Genomic DNA, 24,384 nt, shown 5'->3' with positions numbered 1-24,384 from the left:
ATGTAGACCACCGTGTAGTCCAGGTAGAATCAGCCAAACATTATTTGATTAAAAGTGCTGGATGAATTATAAGTTTGCATGTTTAAAGTTTAAGGGAGATCTTTTTGTCTAAAGCTTATACATTAACAATTATTAATTTACTAATTTTGGCATCAAACATCTCACATCAACTCATTCACTTAAAAGTACATTGTCTCAGCCAACGATTCTGAAGAGCAGAGGAGAGGTTGGTAGAAGGAAGCTTCGGCAATCTTCGGACATTGGGTTTCCAATGTGTTGGTTTGGCTTGAACCGGTGCTTGATCCCTTTCTCTCTCGGCAGCATGAGACCATCTTCTCTTGTTCAGAACAAGAAGGTTGTGAAAGTCTTCACTGGACCTCGTTGAATTCAAAGTCTCTTTTGCTCAGAGTCTCTTTGTATCAGTGGGGTTGAATGTCGGCCACCAGCATGTCTGTGCTGGTGTGCACAGTGATGTGGCCCGCCGTCGACAGTCAGAGGTCGGCACAGCAGAGGAGCCAGGTCGAAGAGAGAGATTATAGTGTGACAGGCTGCACAAGTTCTTATCTTTCATAAAGAACCAGACGTAGAAAAGGACTAAGATGTTCTTGCTTCTCAGGTTGATTAGAGGCTGCTCCCAGTTTGTTCAGTAAAGTTTGAGCCTGCAGCAGATGTAGGGGAGACAGGATTCAAGATTCAGCCAGCTAATATGCTGTATATTAATTAATTTCAATTAATTTCAATTCAATTCAATTTTATTTATAGTATCAAATCATAACAGAGTTATCTCGAGACACTTTACAGATAGAGTAGGTCTAGACCACACTCTATAAATTCCAAAACCCCAACAAATACAGTAATTCCCTCAAGAGCAAGCATTTGCAGCGGCTATTGCGACAGTGGCGAGGAAAAACTCCCTTTTAGGAAGAAACCTCGGCAGACCCAGACTCTTGGTACGGGCCGGTTGGTGGTGTGACTTCGAAGGTCATCGTGGAAGTTCATGTCATGTCGGATGCGGCGGACGCAGCAGGACGCAGCAGGATGCAGCCGGGAATTGCAAAGAATCGCAGAGCATAGCTCTAATTAATGTATATTTTAATAGAAATGTAACCCACTCCTGGTTAAGTATACCTCACTCTAGGTTCAGGAGAGCTGAGTTAGAGTGCAATAACCATAACACAACACAAAAAGGGTGTAATTGAACTGCAACTTTAGTAGATGAATTGCAAGGAAATCTACATTACATTTACCATGTGGAAAACAATAAACAGGCCCTTTAAACAAAATAAAATGTCCTTGTGTGGAGTTCTCAAACATGTTTATCCAGGTCCATGCCTGATGAGTAGTGGTTCCTGAGTCTGACGGAAGTTAAATCAGTCAAAAGACATGAGTCAGCGTTCAAAGTGCAATTTTGTCTATGTGTATCTGCTGTTGGTACAATCTGGGGGACTGGCACAATCCTAACACATGCCAGATATTTTTTCCAGCAGTTTCAATGGCAACGGAGATCCGATTTCCTGGAAGTCGCACAGGGTGGCTCGCCATCTAATGGGTCAGTAGTCTTCCTCGTTGAATCTCAGTAGTTACAAAATACCTGACCTGCATTTACAAACTCATACAAGCTCATAGTCTCTGTTCTGTTTCACCTTATACTTCTCTTATATATCTCACATATTTCTGTTGTACAACATTATACCAGATTATAACAAATCAAAATAGTCACTGGTTAAGTGAAAATACTTCTGCTGAAACATTATTATTCTCTGGTTCACTCTCATGTTTTTGAATATTGCTAGAATTATTTTTGTTCTAACAAAATATGTTTAACATACAAACAGTGTAAATAGAACACACACCCTTTAAACCTTACTTCCTCAGTAAAAGCAAACTGTATTTTTCTGTAAACAATACCCGCTTCACCCATGGAGTACACAATAATGGCTCTTAAAAGTACAGGGAATTACTTTTCTTAGTTCACTATTTCTCAATAGAATACTGCTTGTAGGATTCAACCATTTCCAGCAACACTATTAAACGTGACCAAAAAGGTTAACATACAGTACAGGCCAAAAGTTTGGACACACCTTGTCATTCAATGCGTTTCCTTTTTATTTTCATGACTATTTACATTGTAGATTCTCACTGAAGGCATCAAAACTATGAATGAACACATATGGAATTATGTACTTAACAAAAACGTGTGAAATAACTGAAAACATGTCCTATATTTTAGATTCTTCAAAGTAGCCATCCTTTGCTTTTTTATTAATAAGGGAAAAAAATTCCACTAATTAACCCTGATAGTGGAGCGGCTAAGTGATATAATCGTTCAGTTTATGATACAAGCGTGAAAATTGGCATGAGCAGTCTCCATGGGTCACTTGACAAGAAAATTGTCCGAGCCACTTGAAATTTGAAGATGGCGGCCATTTTTCAAGATGGCCGACACCTTAGTGGAGCAGTTAAGTGATATAGTGGTTTATTTGGTGATACAAGCATGAAAATTGGCATGAGCAGTCTCTGTGGGTCACTTGACAATAAGCCACCCACAGCTACTTGAAATTTCAAGATGGCGGCCATTTTTCAAGATGGCCGACACCTTAGTGGAGCAGTTCAGTGATATAGTGGTTTATTTGGTGATACAAGCATGAAAATTGGCATGAGCAGTCTCTGTGGGTCACTTGACAATAAGCCACCCACAGCTACTTGAAATTTCAAGATGGCGGCCATTTTTCAAGATGGCCACCACCTAAATGGAGCAGTTAAGCGATATAATTGTTTAGTTAGTGACATAAACATGCAAATTGGTATGAGCAGTCTCTAAGGGTTTCTTGACAAGAAAACACTCTCAGCCACTTGAAATTTCTATTTTCAAGATGGCCGACCCCTGGATTCTCAAAAATGTATTGTTTTTTTTTTCATTAAGGACGATTTGGTGTCATTTTATTATATATGTTTTAGATTATTCTAAAGAACAACTTTTAATGCATCAAAATACAGTTGTGTTGATTTGTTGATTATAGATAGATTAGACAAGAGTGAATATCTGCACTACCAGGGCACACTGGTGATATATCACTGCTGTTAAACTCAGAGTGGGGTTCAATGTCAGCTAATTGTAAAGTTAGTATCCCAAATGCTGTCTAATCTACCCCAAAACAGTTAGATAGCCGCACCTGAATTGACAGGTTGTGCCAGCGCGGGAGAGCCGAGCCAAGGTTAATGGGGTTTTAGTTAACCGGATGGTGTACAGATCGCACGGGATATAAATGACATTGGATGAACGATCGGACTAAGTGTAGGGTTAAGGCATGAACTTAGTTGTATCCCATACATCAAAGTGCTTGGTAAAAGGTGGTAAAAGGATAAACCCTCGGCCTCTGCCTATACATTTGCTGCAGACATGGCAGAAGCCATCATCACAGTTGAGAAAACTAACTGGGACAGATGTTTCATTTGTCAGCAGGACACCAAGGAAAAACTCATTCATCCGAGTTTATTCAACAGAGAGCACGATCGTACTGGTTATGATACCATTGCAAGAAATGTTCCATTATTTCATAAGATCAATGCTCTGCCTATCTTACTTAGTCCAACCCGACTAGATGAAGGTGATGGCATAGAAAACACATTGACAAGAAACAGAGCAAAATATCATTCAAGCTGTAAACTTATGTTCAATAACACAAAGCTGGAAAGGGCCCAAAAGAGAGCATCTACTGCTGCTAAAGACACTGAAGATACCAAAGATATCCATGTCAAGAGGCCAAGAGGATCCCAACCCTCGAAAGCTTTGTGCTTTATATGTGAAGATGAGAGTGCAATGTCCCCCTTACGAGAAGCAATGACGATGAAACTTAATGAAAGAGTCAATGAATGTGCCAGGAATCTAAGCGACATGAAGCTCCTTGCAAAGCTTATTGTTGGTGATGTTGTTGCACAGGAATTTAAATACCACCCTGCCTGTCTCGTTGGACTGTACAACAGAGAGCGAGACAATCTCAATGCCATCAAGCAAGAGCAGAGCCTCAAAAGCTCAGCTTTTGACTGGTATCCCTCTATTTGTTCAGAACTTGTCATCTACATCACGGACATGAAGACCACAAGTGACGGCACGGATCCAGTTATATTTAAGCTTGCAGATCTAGCCTCTCTCTACAAACAACGACTGCAGCAACTTGGTGTCGAATCAGATGTGAATTCAACCAGACTGAAGGAGCAGCTGCTTTCTAGCATACCTGAGCTAGAAGAACACAAGGCAGGACGAGATGTACTGCTTGCATTCAAGAAGGACATCAGCTCTGTTCTTTCTGATGTAAGCAAATACAGTACAGCTGAAGCCATTCACTTAGCCAAGGCTGCCAGCATCATACGTAGAGAGATGCTTAATCACAAGATAAAGTTTGACAACAAATTCCATGAGGGATTTGTTGAAGAATCTGTTCCACCAACCCTTCTTCAGTTCATCTGCAATATTGAACATGGTGTAGATATCAAGTCACATTTGAATCATGGGGTATTCAAATCAGACATTGCAATTGCACAGTTATTGCAATACAATTGCTACTCTAAGTGCAAAGATGATGCAGCACACCACAGACACTCATTAGGCCGCGAAACTCCATTTGCTGTATACATCGGGATGGCGGTGTATGCAAAGACACGAAAACGACAACTTATTGATATGCTTCATGAGAATGGAATTAGCATCTCCTATGACAGGGTGTTGGAAGTTTCCGCACTGCTAGGAGAATCTGTAGTGAACCAATATGTTGTAGATGGAGTTGTATGCCCACCGATTCTGCGAAAGGGACTCTTCACCACATCTGCTATGGACAACATTGACCATAATCCCACAGCAACAACAGCAAATACCTCCTTTCATGGTACAAGTGTGTCCATGTTTCAACATCCAACCCTTAACAATGGCGGCCAGATAAGGCCACCACTCCACCTTTCAGATAACAGACCAAAAAAGGTTCCTGAGATTCCTGAATCCTTCTCTAACATCCAACCAGCTTTTTTCAATAAGAAAAACCCAGAGCCCCGTACTGTAGCCAACCTACCATTGCCAGACCTCATTGTATTCAGCAGAAACTTTGCACCCGAGTATGAATGGCTGGAGAAGGTTAGCCTAACCCAAGAAGTCAATGCTTCTTCCACTATAACATGGTCAGCCTACCATGCATCCCAAAGGAGGAGCCAGGGTTTTAATGTCAGCATTACATCACTGCTTCCCCTCTTCCGAGACCAGGCCCACTCTGTCGCAACAATAAAACATGTTATGGACAAAGTTAGGGATACAGTAGCATTCCTGAATCCAGGACAAACGCCAGTCATAGCTGCTGACCAGCCACTATATGCTCTTGCAAAGCAGATCCAATGGCACTGGCCAAAGCAATATGGAGAAGACAAATATGTGATCTTCCCCCAAAGGTGGGGGTTGGGCGTGGGACCAGCTACTCCACCCTGTAAAAAAGCCTTCAGCTACGGGAACATCGACGAAAATCAGAAAATCCTCAAGCCTTGGGAAGGAAGCCTCTGCAGCAAACCAAGCTAAAGAAAATATGACGGCGTACATGGAAAACCGCAAGGAGACTGTACGTTTGAAGCGGCTTCTGACCTCAAAGCGACCCACCACCATCGCAACATGGAATGTGAGGACCATGTATGCTGGTGGAAAGGCAGCAGTGATAGCAGAGGAGATGAGGAGGTACGGGACATCCCTCCTTGGTCTGGGAGAAACCAGGTGGCTCCAGTCAGGGCAGGTCAAGCTGGCGAGTGGAGAGACCATACTCTACTCAGGACATCCCGATGACTCTGCACCACACACAGAGGGAGTAGCGTTCATGCTGTCCAAGGAAGCACAAAGGGCCCTTCTCAGCTGGGAACCCATCAACTCACGGATCATCACTGCCAAATTTCAAACCACCCACAAGAAAATAAACCTCCAAGTGGTACAATGCACTACGCCCCCACCAATGACACGGATGATGAAACAAAGGACCAATTCTACAACCAACTATACACTATTCTACCGGCCAGGAAAAGGAAGGACGTCATCGATCTTGATGGGAGACATGAATGCAAAGATAAGGGGGCAATAACAACGGCTTTGAGATAGTTATGGGAAGAGAAGGACTAGGGACCATGAATGAGAATGGAGAAAGGTTCGCAGCAGCTTGTGCAGACAACAACTTGGTCATTGGTGGGTCAGTATTCCAACACAAGAACATCCATAAAGCCACCTGGGTGTCTGCTGACCACACCACAGAAAATCAGATAGACCACATCTGCATAAGTCAGAAGTTTAGACACTCCCTGCTGGATGTCAGAGTCAGAAGAGGAGCAGACGCAGGATCTGACCACCACCTCCTTACAGCAAAGATCCAGCTGAAGTTAAAATGCATGAAGCACAGGGAAGAAAGGTCCAATTTCGACATACAGCAATTTCAGGATATAGGTACATCAGAACTCTACAAAGTGGCACTACACAACCGGTTCAAAGCCCTAGAAATAGAAACCCCCCAAGCAAAGTGGAGGAGATATGGAAAGGTCTGAAAACTTGCTTGTGGAAAGACACATGCAAAGTAGTAGTAGGGAGGAGGAAGACAGTCAGCAAGCCCTGGCTATCCAGAGATACAGACAGCAAAGTGGGCAGAGGAGGAAAGAAAAAGAGGCAGTAAACAGAAGTAAAACTAGAGCAACGCCACAGGCAGCGCACAGACAGAGAATATGCATTAGCAAATAAAGAAGTGAAAAGAAGTGTAAGGAGAGACAAGAAGAAATTTATTGAAGATTTAGCACAACAGGCAGAAGAAGCAGCAGGAAAGAACAACCTGAAAGACTTATACCTAACCACAAGAAAGCTCACAGGCAAATTCAGACACGCACAGGCACACATTAAAAACTCACAGGGTGTACTCCTCACAACCAAGGAAGACCAGGTGAAGAGATGGACTGAACACTTCAGAGACCTGCTCAACAGGCAGCCTCCTCAACTGACAGCAGAAATCCCAATAGCCCAAAACCCATTGGAGATTAACTGCAACCCCCCCACCAAGACGGAAATCAGAAAAGCCATTAAGGCCTTGAAAGGAGGGAAAGCAGAGGGACCAGACGGGATTCCGCAGAAGCTCTTAAGGCCGACACTGAAACCTCCACCAACATGCTCCACCATCTCATGAAAACCATCTGGGAGGAAGAAAATGTCCCATCTGACTGGAGAGATGGCCACATCCGTGAAAATCCCCAAGAAAGGAGAGCCTCCGGCAGTGTAAAAACTACAGAGGAATAATGCTCCTTTCAACACCTGGGAAAGTGCTCAACCATATCCTGCTCGAGAGCTCCAGAAGGGGTCGATGAGAAACTGAGGGAAAACCAGGCTGGCTTCAGGGAAAAACAGATCCTGTGGAGACCAAATTGCCACCCTCAGGATTATTATTGAACAGTCCATCGAATGGAACTCGCCGGTCTATGTGAATTTCATAGATTTCGAAAAAGCCTTTGACAGTGTGGATAGGGAAAGGCTGTGGAAACTGATGGCTCATTATGGGATCCCCCCGCAAAGATTATTAACATCATAAGGAGCATCTACCATGGGACGAGATGTCAAGTCCTCCATGAAGGATGTATATCAGAGGCATTTGAGGTCTTGACTGGTGTGTGCGGCAAGGGTGCCTGCTTTTTTTTTCTTACCTTTTTTTCACCTTTTTTTTTCCTCCTTGCATAGACTGGGTGATGAAAGAAACAATCAACAATAGACGAACCGGCATACAGTGGAGCCTGACAGAGCAACTTGAAGATCTCGATTTCGCTGATGATCTGGCACTACTGGCTCACACACACCAACAGATGCAGGAAAAATCTGGAAAACTAGAGGAAACAGCTGCTCTGCTTGGTCTCAAAATAAACTCATCAAAAACTAAAGTATTGCGTATCAACAGCAAGAACAACACACCCATAACCATGGATCAAAATGCACTAGAGGATGTAAACAGCTTCACATACCTTGGTAGCATCATTTCAAGGAAAGGTGGCACAGAGGACGGCATGCCAAGCCAGGATTGGAAAAGCAAGGACAACATTCAACATGCTAAACAATATTTGGAAGGCAAAAAACTTGTCACTCAAGACCAAACTGCAAATCTTCAACTCAAACGTAAAGACCACTCTACTCTATGGCTCAGAAACCTGGAGAATTACCACCACCATACTCAATAAGCTGCAGACCTTCACCAACCGGTGCCTCAGACGCCTCCTAGGAATATACTGGCCTAACACCATCTCTAACACCAACCTGTGGGAACTCACCAAACAATACCCAATAGAAATGCAAATCCGGAGGAGGAAATGGAAGTGGATAGGGCACACACTCAGGAGAAAGAAATCAATCACTAAACAGGTGTTGACGTGGAACCTACAGGGCAGGAGGAAGAGAGGCAGACCGAGAACCACCTGGAGAAGAACCACAGAACAGGAGATGAAGAAAGAAGGGCTGACGTGGCAACATCTGGAGCGGAGGGCCCAAGACCGGAGAGGATGGAAGAGCTTCGTCGATGGCCTATGTTCCTAGGGGAATCTAAAGGCCTAAAGTAAAGTAAAAGTAAATATGTGATCATGTTTGGAGGTCTACATATTGAAATGACAGCGTTTAAATCTATCGGAACGCTACTCAAAGACAGTGGATGGACTAGTGCTCTCGTTGAGGCTGGGGTAGCCTCACCTGGTACAGCAGATTCATTTCTTTCAGCATCAAGTGTAACTAGAACACAGAATGCACATCAGATAACAGTATGCAGTCTGTATGAGCTCATGAAAGATGCATACAATGCGTACAAGGAGGAGACACCGGACAACACTAACACCACTTTTGAGGTGTGGTGCACAGAGCAGAAGAGTCCACAATTCAAGTTCTGGTTTCTCATTTATAGGATGGAGCTGACCATTCTCATTTTGATCCGATCATTTCGAGAAGGTAACTTCAGACTGTACCGTGAGTCACTGTTTGAACTTGTCCCATACTTTTTTGCCAACAACAATGTAAATTATGCTTGATGGCTTCCAATACACCTTTGAGACATGATGTGCATTGAGGAGCAACATCCAGAAGTGGCTGCAGAGTTCCACAAGGGGAACTTTGTAGTACATAAGTCAGATAGGGCTTTCTCTGCAGTGGCAATTGATCAGGCTCATGAATGGCTCAATGCTGTGATCAAAGGTGATGGGGGAGCAGTCGGGCTGACAGAGAACCCATCAGCACTTCGAAGATGGATGTTAGCAGGTCCAGAAGTGAGCCGTCTAGTTGCGAACTATGAAGCTTTGTCAGGAGCTAAAGCTGTGAAGAAAGGTAATCATCACCATGAACAAATAGAGGCTGCTCAAAAAGCATTTTTTGAGAAAGTGAAACGACTCACATCAGTGATGCGGGAAATGGGTAACCCTTTCATGTCCATGCTCTTTCTACAAGCCTATCAAGAAGAATATGGTAACTTTCTTCAAGCACAAGCCAGTTGTCAGTGGAACAAACTCCAAGATGATGGAACTTAAGGGTGACTACCAACTTTTCTCCCGACTATTCATCTCTTGCCAGAACAGGCAGTGTGACTTACAAGAGTTCTTCATGCATGAGAACCAATCAGCTCCCGCCTCTCTCAGTGATGGAGGGAAACTCCACACGTGTACCAAATCACACCTGGCTGATTTACTACAAGCGAAAGTGACATTGCCAGAAAAAAAGCCAGAATCAGATGTTCTTATAGTGGATGGATCAGCTAAGGTGAATACACTGCCACCACGTTCAAGCAAGACGTTTGATGAATATGCAATAAATGACATACTTCCAAGAATAGAGACATACAGCCATACATACAAGCGGACGGACATTGTGTTCGATGTTTCCTGGAAGTCCAGTCTGAAGTCTGAGGCAAGGTCAAAATGGGGAAAAGCAATCAGAAGGAGAGTAACGGGCACAGGCAAAACTCCGTCAAACTGGCAAAGCTTCCTACGGGATGAAAACAACAAGCAGGAATTATTCCATTTTATTGCTGATAAAGTAACAGAAATGAAAACAGCCAATATAGTCATTGTGACGAAGGGAGAAGATGCTGTTAGCAACCAAACTACTAACCTGGATGCAGTAGCCCCGTGTTGTCATGAAGAGGCAGACACGCATATATTTTCCTTCATGCCCAGCATGCAGTGAAACGAGGACACAAATCCCTGATGATTGATGCCAATGACACAGACATTTTAATCATAGCCACTTCTGTTATGCCGTCTTTGATGCAACTTGGCCTGGAGAAAATGTGGGTGACGTTTGGCAAAGGAGAGAAGACAAGATGGATCCCTATACATGAGGTGGTTTCAGCCATAGGACCAGAGAAAACACGTGGTATCCTCTTCTTCCATGCCTTCAGTGGTTGTGACATTGTGTCATCCTTCCATGGCAAATCAAAGAAGTCTGCCTGGAATACATGGGACGTGTGTGATGAGGTCTCAAACACATTTGCAAGACTCAGCAAATGTCCCTCTGCAGTGGAGGATAGTGACCTGCAAGCTTTGGAGAGATTTGTTGTGCTAATGTATGACAGGTCCAGCGATGTCACCACTGTGAACGAGGCCAGGCTTGATCTCTTTGCCAGAAAGCAAAGACAATATGACTTGATCCCACCAACTCAAGCAGCACTCAAAGAGCATGCCAAACGTGCTTCTTATGAGGCTGGATACGTGTGGGGACAGGCATTGAAGCGACATCCACAAAGGCCGAGCCCGTCCGACTGGGGATGGGTTAAAATGGACAAAGAGTGGAAAGTCTTCTGGACTCCACTTCCACCTATTGCAGAGAGTTGTTGGGAGTTGACCAAATGTACTGGAAGGTGTAAGTGCTTCAGATATGGACTCAGTTGCACATGCTTGTGTAGTTGCCCCTGCTAGAACCTATTTGCATGTTTCTTTTGCCAGTGTTAGTCCTCTATGTTTTCTGGTGTAGGCCTATGGCTCGGCTTCCCCTCGCCACATCGGCGCAACATGTTTTATTTTGTCACCAGACTATCACTGTGACATTTTCTGTTTAGTTCCTTAGTATTGTTTGAGATACTTTCTGTTTGTCATGGTTCCATGGCTATGTCAGCCAGAGTCGCTGTTGCCTCTGGATCTGTTCTTATTGACATTCAGTATTGCTCAATTTTTTGTTTGGTGCACTGTCCGTTCAGCACCACAACTGTGCTAATTGATTAATCTTATTTTTGTTTCCCCACCTCTCAGTATTAATTTGATATGTTTAATAACTGTTAGTTTAAAAAAAGAAAAAAAAAAAAAAAAACTCCCTTGTGACTGTTACCTTGTCGTGGTAAGGGAGCTTGTGTACCTCAATGAACCCTGAGAGCTATGCCGGTGGGAGGCAACTCCTGACAGGCTTTACCAAACTGGACAGGTCATGGGTGAGGAGTCAGACAAAACACAGTCAAACTACCTCTCTTGACAGAGTCTTTTGAGGAAACCAATACATTTCTATGAGAAAATGTATCATTTAAAGATCCACATGGCGGGCGGCAGTAATCCTGAAAAATTGCTGCCATCTTGAAATTTTATGTTGCTGTGGGCGGTTTCTTGTCAAATGACCCTTTGAGACTGCTCATGCCAATTTTCATGCTTGTATCACCAACTAAATGATTTCTTAAGCCTAATTGCTCCACTAAGGTGGTGGCCATCTTGAAAAATGGCCGCCATCTTGAAATTTCAAGAAGCTGTGGGTGGCTTATTGTCAAGTGACCCACAGAGACTGCTCATGCCAATTTTCATGCTTGTATCACCAAATAAACCATTATATCACTGAACTGCTCCACTAAGGTGTCGGCCATCTTGAAAAATGGCTGCTATCTTGAAATTTCAAGTAGCTGTGGGTGGCTTATTGTCAAGTGACCCACAGAGACTGCTCATGCCAATTTTCATGCTTGTATCACCAAATAAACCACTATATCACTTAACTGCTCCACTAAGGTGTCGGCCATCTTGAAAAATGGCCGCCATCTTGAAATTTCAAGTGGCTCGGACAATTTTCTTGTCAAGTGACCCATGGAGACTGCTCATGCCAATTTTCACGCTTGTATCATAAACTGAACGATTCTGCCAAACATAAGCACTTAGCCGCTCCACTATGACAAAGCACACCTGTGAAGGTAAAACCATTTCAGGTGACTACCTCATGAAGCTCATTGAGAGAACACAGAGTTATCAAAAAAAGCAAAGGGTGGCTACTTTGAAGAATCTAAAATATAAGACATGTTTTCAGTTATTTCACAATTTTTTGTTAAGTACAAAATTCCATATGTGTTCATTCATAGTTTTGATGCCTTCAGTGAGAATCTACAATGTAAATAGTCATGAAAATATAAAGGAAACGCATTGAATGAGGTGTGTCCAAACTTTTGGCCTGTACTGTATTAGCCAAAATTATTGTTTTTTTCTCTCTTCGTAACAGACAATATTCATTAACCATACATGTAATTTCTTATGTTGAAATAGCCTCATTGCTAACACACAACAACTAGCAAAATAGCCCTGAAAAGCTAGCTTACAAAGTGCAGCATTTTGAGATGAAACCGGCACTTCTTGCTGTCTCACGGCTTCCTCAGGGAAACCTCGACGGTTATTTAATAACTGCACAATGCCAATGATCTTTACAACGTCTCTCTAAGTAGTTTTGCCCTCATCAAAACCTTGTGTCGTACGTCGCACGTTTTCAACTCAAGATGTTCGCTTGGAGAGAAAACCTTTCCGCTGGATGCACTGTAAACATCCGGTTAAAACAACAGGTGCAGAAATGGTGAAAAAGTGATTTATATCAAACTTATCACACCTAGTATTTAGTGACAAACATTAACTTTAATCTATATAAAAACTTTTATTTTGATTATCATTTTAACCCAATTTTCAACAGGGTTACAGGGTTAGTTGAATCTTTTGAAAGTGTTGGAACAAAGGTGTCAACAGCTTGTCTCTGTTCTCTGTGAAGCAGTCAGTCACTGCATTAAGCCCTCAGGCCCAGAAGCCTCTAAACGTTACATCATAGGGTTCTGGACTGCAATATACCCTCTCTAGACCCATCTAAACAGTTGAACAGTATCCCCTCTTCTTATTCATCGGAGACAGAAGGGACACTATGCTGACAGGGCCTCCCAAAAGCAGACCTAAATGTTCAAAGGATGTCTTGTATTGGTCAGTTAAAGGGCATCTTCTCTTAAGGTCAGAGTACATGGCTTACAAATCACCATTTCCACTGATTTGTAACAGGAAAGAGATCATCATTCTCATGAACTCATGGGGCACGACGTTCCATGAGTGAACACCAGTTGTTTTGCACAGATGGAGCCTAAAAGTGTCATTTTTGGCCATAGCTGATGAATATTTCTACTACTACTACTGTACTGAATTCCCACTGTTCCCACTAGGTGGCAGTATTAGTTAGATAAATGGACAGGCATTAGGCCGGGCAACTAAGCAAAGACTGGGGTCCTTTACTACTGCTTTGGTAATTCGTAGTGAGTTATTCCCAAGGGGGTAAGCTTCGCTTCAGAACTCGAACCTCCTATGGCGCCATTTTGATGCTACAAAGCGATCCCCTCCCGTTAGCATTCCACTGACTGCCATTCATTCTGATGTCACTTTGACAGCGAATAACTTTACATCTGAAGCGTTTAAAGACTCTATTTGTCCATTATTTAGTTCTAAAGAAACACGACAATGTATAAAAGGCTCCATTACCTTGTACCTCACGTTATGGCTCCGTAGCAGACGCTTTTATAAAAATAGGCTAACGATTGGGTCATAACCAAGCGAATTACTGTCACACAGTAGAGGAATTACCGTATAGTACAGGAGAAGCTCGCAGCCAGTTTGGACTTCCATTATCTGTTTAGGTTTAATTACTAATGTTAACTATCATTTTAGTGATCAGTAATTAGCCTGTGCCTATGTTATCTCCTTACATATACCTACGCTCTCCATCTCCAAGATTCGGAATGATTGAGATTTCTCTTGGCACAGCTACCAGAAGACTTACAACTTTCAGGTTGCTCACGTCACCTTTACGTTGTCTCTCTCAGTTGGAGGCTGCTCAGTAACGCTCAGCGCTCACCGGAAAAGTGCTTCTAATATCCTTCACTGGTCTCCGTCCAGAGACACGGGATCTGTTGGTCCAGTTTATATATGTCTATGGTTATTCCACTCTGTACAGCCAAGGAATGAACATTGTATGCGTGAATGAGCACATGTAAGTTTGTTAAATAACCAGAACCCATGTTTACTTAGATGTTCTGTGGCAGAGCTTTATTGTATTTTATGGATGATTTAGAGTTTGATTGTTGTTGATATTTCCGTGAGTAGATTTAATACTGTTTCTACGTCGCTGTTATTAAGCTAATGCTAACGCACTAATGCTAACGCACTAATGCTAACGCTGTGAGATGCTAATCTGTGAGTGTAGTTTTAAGATAGTTGATGCTAATGTGACAGCTTTGTATTCATTTGACACATATGACATACATTCATTTTACTGTCATATTGACCCACTATTGTTTTCTACTCTTATTATTTCAGATACCATACATACATACCACACAGGCATCATACTATCTTCCTACATAGACAGGAAGCTGTTCCTACTGTTCAAACCACTGTACCAGATTCTGAACACCAGTAAAGTTAAGAGGAATCAAGACCTCTGCCCCCTGTGTCTATCTCTCTAACCGGAGACCCATTGTAGATGAGGAGCCGGCCTACAACTGTTACGGATATACATATTCAGTCCAGTTCATTTTTACAACTACTACTACTACTTATGGGGAGAGCGAAAGAGCAGCACTTGCCCCTCCCCTATTACCACCATTGAGGTGCCCTTGAGCAAGGCCTCTAAACCCCCCGCTCCAGTGGAGCAGATCAGACTGTGGTTGTACTGGGAAGCTTCCAGCTGTGAATGTGTAACTGTGAGTGAATTAGAACAAGAGTAAGCAATTAGTAGCACAACTGAGTTGTGACTGAACATGTGATGGCAGTTGCCTGCTGTTTGTGACTTTTTTAATATGTTGAACTTGTTTGTGTATGTGTTTTGTTTTTTTATTTGCACAATATTTTGTGAGTTTGTAACAAATCTTTTTTGTTTTTGTGGAAGTTTTATATTTACAGATTACACATTTACACACAGATTGTCAATCTGTTCACATAAATATTATTGAGACAAATGTCTCTCCATAGGTGGGTGGTATGTTTGGAGTGGTTAGTTTAGTTGTGACTCTTCTTTATCACATAAGCTCCAGATGCTCTTCATCTCTCTTTCCTACCTCCACTCCTCCTCCTCTCTCTCCCATGTCCGTGATTGGCTGAAAGACCTCCATTTAGAAGGAAAAGAAATGCTAGAGACTAACGATGAATCATCGGTCACTTAATTGTTGTTCTTTGGATGTGCACACAATTCTTACAAAACTTGTGGAAATTTGGTTGGATGGTGTATTTGAACACACAGGGATAGAGATTAGAGCATTCACCTTGCTCATATAAATACTATGGTGTGTGTTGCTGTGTGTGTGCCTGCCAGCCTCTGAGTGTGTATGCATCTGTGGTCCGTGCATTACTGCTAATCTGTGCATGTTTGTTTGCCAAGACTCATGGGTGTTTGGGACAAAAGTACAACAGCAGCTCGAGAGCAACACCATGCCTGCAGACACACAGATACAGGACAGGAGGTGGGACGGGTGACAATTCACCTCGACAATCGCACACAGGCGTCCACACCTCTGGCTGTCTGGCAGACTCATTATTGCCTGTTTGTTTTTCAAAAAATCGCAAAGGAAGTCAGGAGAAATGAAGTGATGGATAGAGGAAAAGAAAGTGAATCAAACGACTAATGTAAAGGAGGGCGAGGGGAAGCAGGAGCCAGAAATTAATTGAAGTATAAATGAGAGAGAGAGAAAGTATGGACAGAACAGAGGAAGAGAGGAGATGAGTTGATCGCAAATCAAGCGCCTCTTATTCCTATGGAGTTTCTGCTGCCACACTCTGCTTTTGAAGGCTTAATTTGTCATTTCAGCACTGTCTAATGGGAGGCTCGGTTGTGCGGGTCAAGCTTGGCCTGTCATCCATTTGATGTGAACACAAGGACGTAAAATCATGCTGTCTGCTTATTGGCAAAAAACTGTCTGACTGTTTTGGCACTGAAATCTCCTGGGCGGTGTTTGTGTATGGTGCGGTAGAGGGTCGTAAATAGCTGGATATCAGCATACACTGCAATTAAAGATTGTTAGAAATTAAACATTGAGATTTAAATTTCACTGATTGTGATTCAAATGTAGAATTATTGCTTGACATAACAACAATTTATGCTTAATTAGGGCCTGAGCACCGACAGCAACGAAGGCCCTATTGAAACTGAATGACTTATTATTACGGCAAATGAATTGCCTTTTTGAGGGGCTTAACATACTCAAAAACTCACCAAAATTGGCGGTCGCATCAAGTCTGGTGAAAATGTACATATTTTAAGGTATTCAGGAATAGGGGCACGCAAACTTGGTCCACATATGTAGCATGTCAAGACATATGTGCAGAGGTGGGTAGAGTAGCCAAAACTTTTACTCAAGTAAAAGTACTGTTACTTCAGAATAATATGACTCAAGTAAAAGTAAAAAGTATTCATCCAAATAATTACTTGAGTAAGAGTAAAAAGGTACTTGGTGAAAAAACTACTCAAGTACTGAGTAACTGTTGAGTAACTTCTGATTTATTTTTTAACACAAGCATTCAATCAGACAGACAAAAATACAAAATAATCATCTTTAGGCAAATTATAGTTCATCCAATCAATTAAATAAATTAAAATTAATTAATTAATTACAAAATAGCTTAAATTAAAATAATCCAGGTAAATTCAAGTACTTAAAAAATAAAATCAATAAAATAATAATAATACATAAAAAATAAATAAGCACAAGTAACACAATTTTTTTTACCAGGCTCTACATGCAGAACTAGAACAAGGTAATGGAGCTGCTGTTTGGCACTTTTACTAAGGTAACCATGCTTTCATTATGAGGCCAGAGGCCTGGACTACGAAGCAAGATTTGGTTTTCTGTAGCAGGAAGGTGGATCACTTGTTACCGGGTTCAATCGGCGTGGTAACTCATGCTGGACGCCTAACCTGGTCGGGAGCAGGTTATGTTGGAGATCAGAGATCAACTGGTGTAAAAGCTCCACCTACTGACCAATCAGTACTCGATTGATAACGGAGTCACCGTTCTTAGAAGATCAGGCGGAGCTCGGTGCGCAGAGAGAGAGAGAGAGAGAGAGAGAGAGAGAGAGAGAGAGAGGTGCTCTCGTACAAAAAAAACATTTAGAGACTGAAAACCCCGTTAACATTCCCTGATGGATATATTTATATTACATATCGGCTATTTGTCGGCTTCTTGAGCCGTGTGTAATGTGCACAGCGGTTTGAATTATGTTTTTTATATTTTTTATTTGCTCTCACGATCGCTTCCTCTGCCAGGGTTGCAACTGAAATAATAGGCTAAAGCAACGGCAGTTTATGGAAAGTACAAGTGTAATTATGGTCAGATCTTGTGCATGACTGACGGGGATAAGTGATATTGATAAGCGTTGTGATGTAACCTACGCATCTACAGCGTCAGCTATTTTTTTTTTGCCACCTGTCCTCCTGTTTTAGGAAGCAGCGACTGTATTGCGTTTTGCATGTAAAACCGAGTCTGTGTTCTTCATATTTATGTGGAATTATAGTTTGCTCTTCTTATGTAAAATATGTGGCTATTGGTCATGTTGTGCAAACACCGCCTCTTTTATGTGAACACGCGCCGCTAGATTGGGGAACCCTGATGGTTGATTGAACTAGTTGTTAACCAGCGTCGTGACACAGCTTGCGGGACCGCGGTGGTTAGGTTAGGTGAAGCCGGGTAATAAATAATAAATCCAGGACATGTTGATCTGGCCTCTGCCGACGGTTGATTCTGACATTGTCATTTTTGTTTTGCTGCGGCTGTAAAGCTAACCTGTCCCGCCGCTGAGATTGAGTATGGTCTACGTTTGATTGGTGAAACACAGTCACGTGGTAGAGCCTTTAGCGGAGGTCTCTCTCTCTCTGTCAAAATAAAACATTAAAATGAGGCATACTACGATACGGGGATAATACAATGATGCATAGAATACCAAAGAGGTAAAAAGAAAAGTAACAAGCTCGTTGTAGCCTAATTTAGCAGAGTAAGAGTACAGTTTCTTCTTCACAAATCTACTCAAGTAAAAGTAAAAAGTATAGTGATTTAAAACTACTCCTAGAAGTATAATTTTTTCAAAAACTGCTCAAGTAAATGTAACGGAGTAAATGTAACTCGTTACTACCCACCTCTGCATATGTGGACCAATGTTTCGTTAGTCTACATTAAACGTACTGCAGGGGCAAACATTTTTAAATTTTGTAGGGGGCACTAGTGAGCCATTTTTGTGCGCCTATTCCCAAATACCTTAAAATACGTCAATTTTCACCAGGCTGGATGCGACTGCCAATTTTGGTGTCACAGGAAGTCCACCATTTTGAATTGAAAGTTCGAAATGAGTTTGTTTTTGGCCATTTCCACATGTCATACTTTAATGAACTCCTCCTAGAGATTTTATCCGATCGACATCAAATTTGATCTGTATCATCTTAAGACCTTAGATATGAAAAGTTATTAAAAGAAAAAATGTTGGTCATGGGGCCTGGCCGTGGCAGGGCGGCCATTTTATGCGTTTCGCCATCGAAACAGGAAGTGTGTGTAACTTGAGTGTACATTGTCCAATTGGCTCGAAACTTCGAAAACAAAATCAACTTCAGATTTGGTCTGTGTCATCCAAAGACCTTAACGATGAAAAGTTATTAAAAGAAAAACTTTTTGTCCACGCGTTGGACATTTTGAGCACTTATTGATGAATGAAGACGTCATCATCTGCCTGAAATTTCTCACGATTGACAAGGGTCAAGGCCTGAGGACATATACAGGCCAAAATTGACTTTTGGTCATAGCGCCCCCCCCCCTGCTGGCAACAGGAAATCAGCCTTATATGACAAACCTCATCCGATTTACATGAAACTTAAATTGTGTGGTCTAAATGTGATACTGAGCCGCCCCCTATACTTTAACCACGCCCATGTGCTCAGGCCATGCTCACTTTCATAACTTTTGAACCGTTTAAGGTAGCGTGTTGTGCGAGGTATCATTGAACTCAGTAGAAAGTTCCCTTTTCATTGGAGATGGTTTGGCCCGCCCCCTATGCTTAAACCACTCCCCCTTTCATAACTAGTGACCCATTTATCGTAGATTCTTGTGTGAGGTATCATTGAACTCACCAGAGAGTTCCTTTCTCATTGAGGACGTTATCCCCGCCCCCTACACTTGGTACAACCTTTGCAATACACCATCTCAAACGGCGCACACTCCACCGTGGGCGCTGTGATCGACCTTCCACTTCCCGAGGCTATTTTGCAGCAGTACCGAGACTCTGTGCAGCGCTTAGCGATGCCCAAGACGATTGTGATTGGTTTACAGAAATGCCAATGAACCAGAGCACGTTCCTCTCCCATCCAGGAATACTGTGTGGACTAGCCAGACCTTCCTCCGCAGCGCTGTGGAGGAACACCTGGCAATGCGAGACTATATTCCATCATGTTTTTATATTTTGTGTTGTCACCTATTTTCCCTTTACATAAATAAAGACATTCCAGCATAAATTAATGTAGAAAAAGATAGAAATAGGTGCACAGAATTCATCAGAATGCATGATAATAAGTGTTTAATGATAAAAAAATTCTGAGGGAGGACCCCCAGAGCCCTCGCATCATATGTTGCCTCACAAATGTGGAAACAAAACGTTTGCCTTTCTCTTGCTAGGCCAGCTGTGATTAGGCCAAATGTTTGTGCCATCTAACTAACATCTACAAACTGGGTGGCTGAAATTAACATACAGTACAGGCCAAAAGTTTGGACACACCTTCTCATTCAATGTGTTTCTTTATTTTCATGACTATTTACATTGTAGATTCTCACTGAAGGCATCAAAACTATGAATGAACACATATGGAATTATGTACTTAACAAAAAAGAGTGAAATAACTGAAAACATGTCTTATATTTTAGATTCTTCAAAGTAGCCACCCTTTTGATTGGTAACTCTGCAAACCCTTGGTGTTCTCTCAATGAGCTTCATGAGGTAGTCACCTGAAATGGTTTTACCTTCACAGGTGTGCTTTGTCAGGGTTCATTAGTGGAATTATTTCCCTTATTAATAAAAAGCAAAGGGTGGCTACTTTGAAGAATCTAAATATAAGACATGTTTTCAGATATTTCACACTTTTGTTAAGTACATAATTCCATATGTGTATTCATAGTTATTGATACTGTGCGAAATAAAATATAAATAGTCTATAAAAAAAAAAAAAAAAAACGCATTGAATGAGAAAGTGTCCAAACTTTGTAACCCTAACATGGCCATTAACAAGCTGGGCAAGCCAAATACCGTTTTGGTGATCTGCTCTGCATGCATGCATTCAGTTTGTTTAAGTGGGTCTTGTCTAAGCCCTGCACCTACTCAAGTCCTAGAAACATATTCCTAATCATAGGGGACAAATCACATCGAGCTATTAATGAGTCCAATGGTAACAGGGACAAATGAGGTCCTAAATCTCTCATTGCCTGCATCACAAGACCAGGGGAGACATTCTCTGGCTCTTCAAAATGTATCCCTGCAATTTTTCCACACATTTTCACAATGATGTTTAGTCTGTGCTTATTTATTAAGTGAGGGACCCAAACCAGCAAATAAAAAATAAAGTTAAAAGTTAAAATAAATCTTGAATAAAACCTTTTCATAAAATATGAACTGTATCAACATTAAAACTTCTCAATTTCCGATAAACGTATAAGCTGGGCCTTATGCAAACCCCATCTGTGTTGGCAATAAATCAGGTCAGGTTATTGTCTATATTTGTACCCAGATGTTTGTAATGTGTACACCTTCAACAGCCTGGCCATGAGAAAAACACAGGAGAACTTGGCAGAGGCTTCTTTCTGAAATCAATGATTTATTTTTTGGGGGGGTCTTTTCTTATGTGACATTTGTTATTGCAACATTGTTATGAGAAACAAAAATGGAGGATAGCGCGGACATGCACCTCACACCGCGCGCACCACCCGGAGAAAAAAGTGAGAAAAGAAAAGACCCTCCCACCAGCCTTTGGGCCACGCCTCCTCATTTACATTGACATGTGTCAAGTCCAAACGAAAAGGCAATGTTAAATGGAAATTCAAAAGCCAAATATTAAATCCAAATTAAAAGCCAATGTTAAATCGAAATTCAAAAGCCAAATATTAAATGAAAATTAAAAGCCAAATATTAAATGAAAATGAAAAGCCAATGTTAAATTGAAATTCAAAAGCCAAATATTAAATGAAAATTAAAAGCCAATGTTAAATTGAAATTCAAAAGCCAAAGCCAAATGGAAAATTAAAAAAAATAATATTTTTAATTTAATCTCGCTTTGTTTTCTCTTTGGACTTTCAATTTGAATTATGAATAAATATTTCCTCCATACATTAGTGCCAGCTGCTGTGACAAATGGTTTGCGAGAAAATTAACATTGAACTTACATGAAATGTTATCATATTTGCATTCTGCATAAATCTCTGCACACCCATTACTCTCTGTGAAATATCTCACAAACTCTTCACTCAACACATGCATCGGTAGTACAACAAGCGGTTCCTGAATAATCCGGTTTTGAAATTGCAACAAAATTTCTACATGGTAGGGGGATCCAAGATGGCGGCGTAGAGGATAGACGTAGTGAAACCGGCTCCCGTAAAGACTTCTGATTTTACCTTTTATCCTGCATGAGATAAGCCAAGAATAAGACTCCAAGCTGAGTAAGTTAAGCGTTGCTATACTGAAAATGCCTCCGAAAAAGAATGAAGTAGCAACGAAAGAGGATAGGAGCGGAAAAAGTACTGCAACTCTCAGTGCTAACACGGGCACTAGCACTGTTAGCGCTAGCTTTCCAAGCACCGGCGCGCCGCTGCAATGGTTTCATAACGAAATGGACAAAGGTTTCGACCGTATACAGACATTATTGGATCAAAAGTTAAACTCATTGGCTGTCTTGGTGGAAGCACTTATTACTGAGAATCGCGCCCTGGGACAGCGGGTCAAAGAGATTGAAGATAGGCAGTCGGGTCACACCGAAAGCCTCGACTTCTTGCACGGAGATCTCGGAGAGCACAAAAAGAGGATGGAAGCAGAAATCAGCGGTCTGAAAGACAAACTCGATGATCTGGAGAATCGAGGAAGAAGGCAAAATCTGAGGTTGGTCGGTTCTCCAGAGGGAGTTGAGGGGAAAAACACCATAGCTTTCCTACAAGAGTGGCTCCCGAAAATACTGGGCCTGGAGACCAGGGAGCTGATCGAGATTGAGCGGGCTCACCGCTCACTTCAACGCCGACCTGATGAGGGCAGCCTCCCCCGGGCTCTGGTGGTCCGCTTTCTCCGCTTCACCAACGTGACAAAAATCCTAGATGTGGCACGGAAGAAAAGGTCTCTGCAGTATGGTAACTCTGCTATTATGATCTTCAGGGATATTTCCACATCTCTCTACCGGAAAAGAAAAGCCTTCACGCCCCTTAAGAAGAAGCTGCACGAGAAAACCATCTCTTTTAGGCTGTTTCATCCAACCAACCTGGTCCTGGACCTCCCGGAGGGCAGACGTACCTTCACCTCCCCGGCGTCGGCTGAGCACTACCTGACCACATTTCACCCGGACATGCTCACCTGAACGCAGCTCCCCGCTGTGACTTTTTTGAGCAAGTGCTTGTCTTCTCTCCTCTAAATTACTTCAATCCTTTCTTCCACCCAACAGACTGCTTTGTGACCGGTAATTATGCACAGACCACTGTTTTGTTTGCTGCCGGTGTTTATATACCCCAGGTGTGGCGTATGTAGAGCCAGTTTATTTTTGTTTATTTCTGTAATGCTTGAGACAGTGACTCTATATACTCTCTATACTACTATATACTCCATGCGCCATAACTCAATTTAAAAAGTGATCTATGTATGGCTTTACTCATGAGCCCTTGACCATTCGAGTTTTAAAGAACTTAAGCCTAGATTTTAAAGGTGGATGCAAATAATCTCTTTAACCTAATGGGGGACTTTTCAGAGATGCGTTTTATTGGTTTTGTCTCTACACTGTTTATTACACACTGCCTAGTTGCGGGTAGTCTGGTTTTACTTGTCGGGAGTGTTACTATGTTTACCAGCAAGAATAGGTAAATGGTTCTAATTTTTGGGGGGGGGGGGACCTCCAGCCAGGGCAGCACATTTTTTGTATAATTTTCTTTATTGCAAAAGGTACCAAGTCTTTCTCATTCTAGTACAGAACATCATCCTGTATATCCTACTGCCATATGATGTCAACCATGTCTACTACCACTATGTATAAATTCTTGAGTTGGAACACCAATGGAATTAACCAACAGATAAAGCACAGAAAAGTCCTAAATTTCCTGAGGAATCACAATATTGATATTTCTTTTCTGCAAGAATCTCATCTAACCGAGGCAGAGCATCTCAAACTGGGTAAACAATGGCAAGGCCAAATATACTTCTCTTCATTTAGCTCTCAGGCCCGGGGCGTGGTTATCTTAATTAATAAAGGAGTTCCCTTTTACTTAAAACACACGGTAAGGGATAAGGGGGGCCGATATGTCTGGGTCAGTGGCTTCCTAGATAATGTGCCAATCTCTATGCTAAATGTCTACGGACCAAATCAGGATGAGCCAAAATTCTTTACGGATCTTTTTCTTAATATACCCTGCCCTCCTACTGAGCTTATCATTGGAGGAGACTTTAATCTGGTTTTGGACCCCGTTATGGACAGATCCTCTTCAACCTCTAAAGCTCTGTCCTCCGCGGCTAAGGCTCTCAAAACCGAATTGGCTGACCTTAATTTAATAGATGTGTGGAGGGCGAGACACACATCACTGCAAGAATACTCTTTTTACTCACACGCACACAAAGTATACTCTTGTATTGACGTTTTCTATCTGCATGCAGGGAAGGAGCACCTGGTCAAATCTTGTGAATAACTGGCTATAACACACTCGGATCATGCCCCCCTTCTGCTTCATTTAACCAAGCAGGACCAAAATATGAAACCTAAACGCTGGAGATTTCCCGTCCACCTGGTTAACGACGAGGAATTTAACATAAAAATTAATGAGCAAATTGATCTTTTTCTTACCACAAATGTAGGCTCTGCCTCCCCGTCCATAATTTGGGAATCCCTCAAAGCTTTTATCA

At 42.0% G+C, this 24,384-nt stretch overlaps 1 protein-coding gene across 2 annotated transcripts in view; it reads left to right on the top strand.

Annotated features, from left to right (window-relative positions):
• The window catches only part of LOC120575647 (kin of IRRE-like protein 3), a 363,304-nt gene that overhangs the window by 266,373 nt on the left and 72,547 nt on the right, over window positions 1-24,384 (top strand). The gene's annotated exons all lie outside the window — the stretch shown is intronic.

Source organism: Perca fluviatilis, chromosome 16 (genome assembly GCF_010015445.1).
Source record: "Perca fluviatilis chromosome 16, GENO_Pfluv_1.0, whole genome shotgun sequence".
Taxonomy (NCBI): Eukaryota; Metazoa; Chordata; class Actinopteri; order Perciformes; family Percidae; genus Perca; species Perca fluviatilis.
This window is presented reverse-complemented; position numbering and strand designations above follow the sequence as displayed.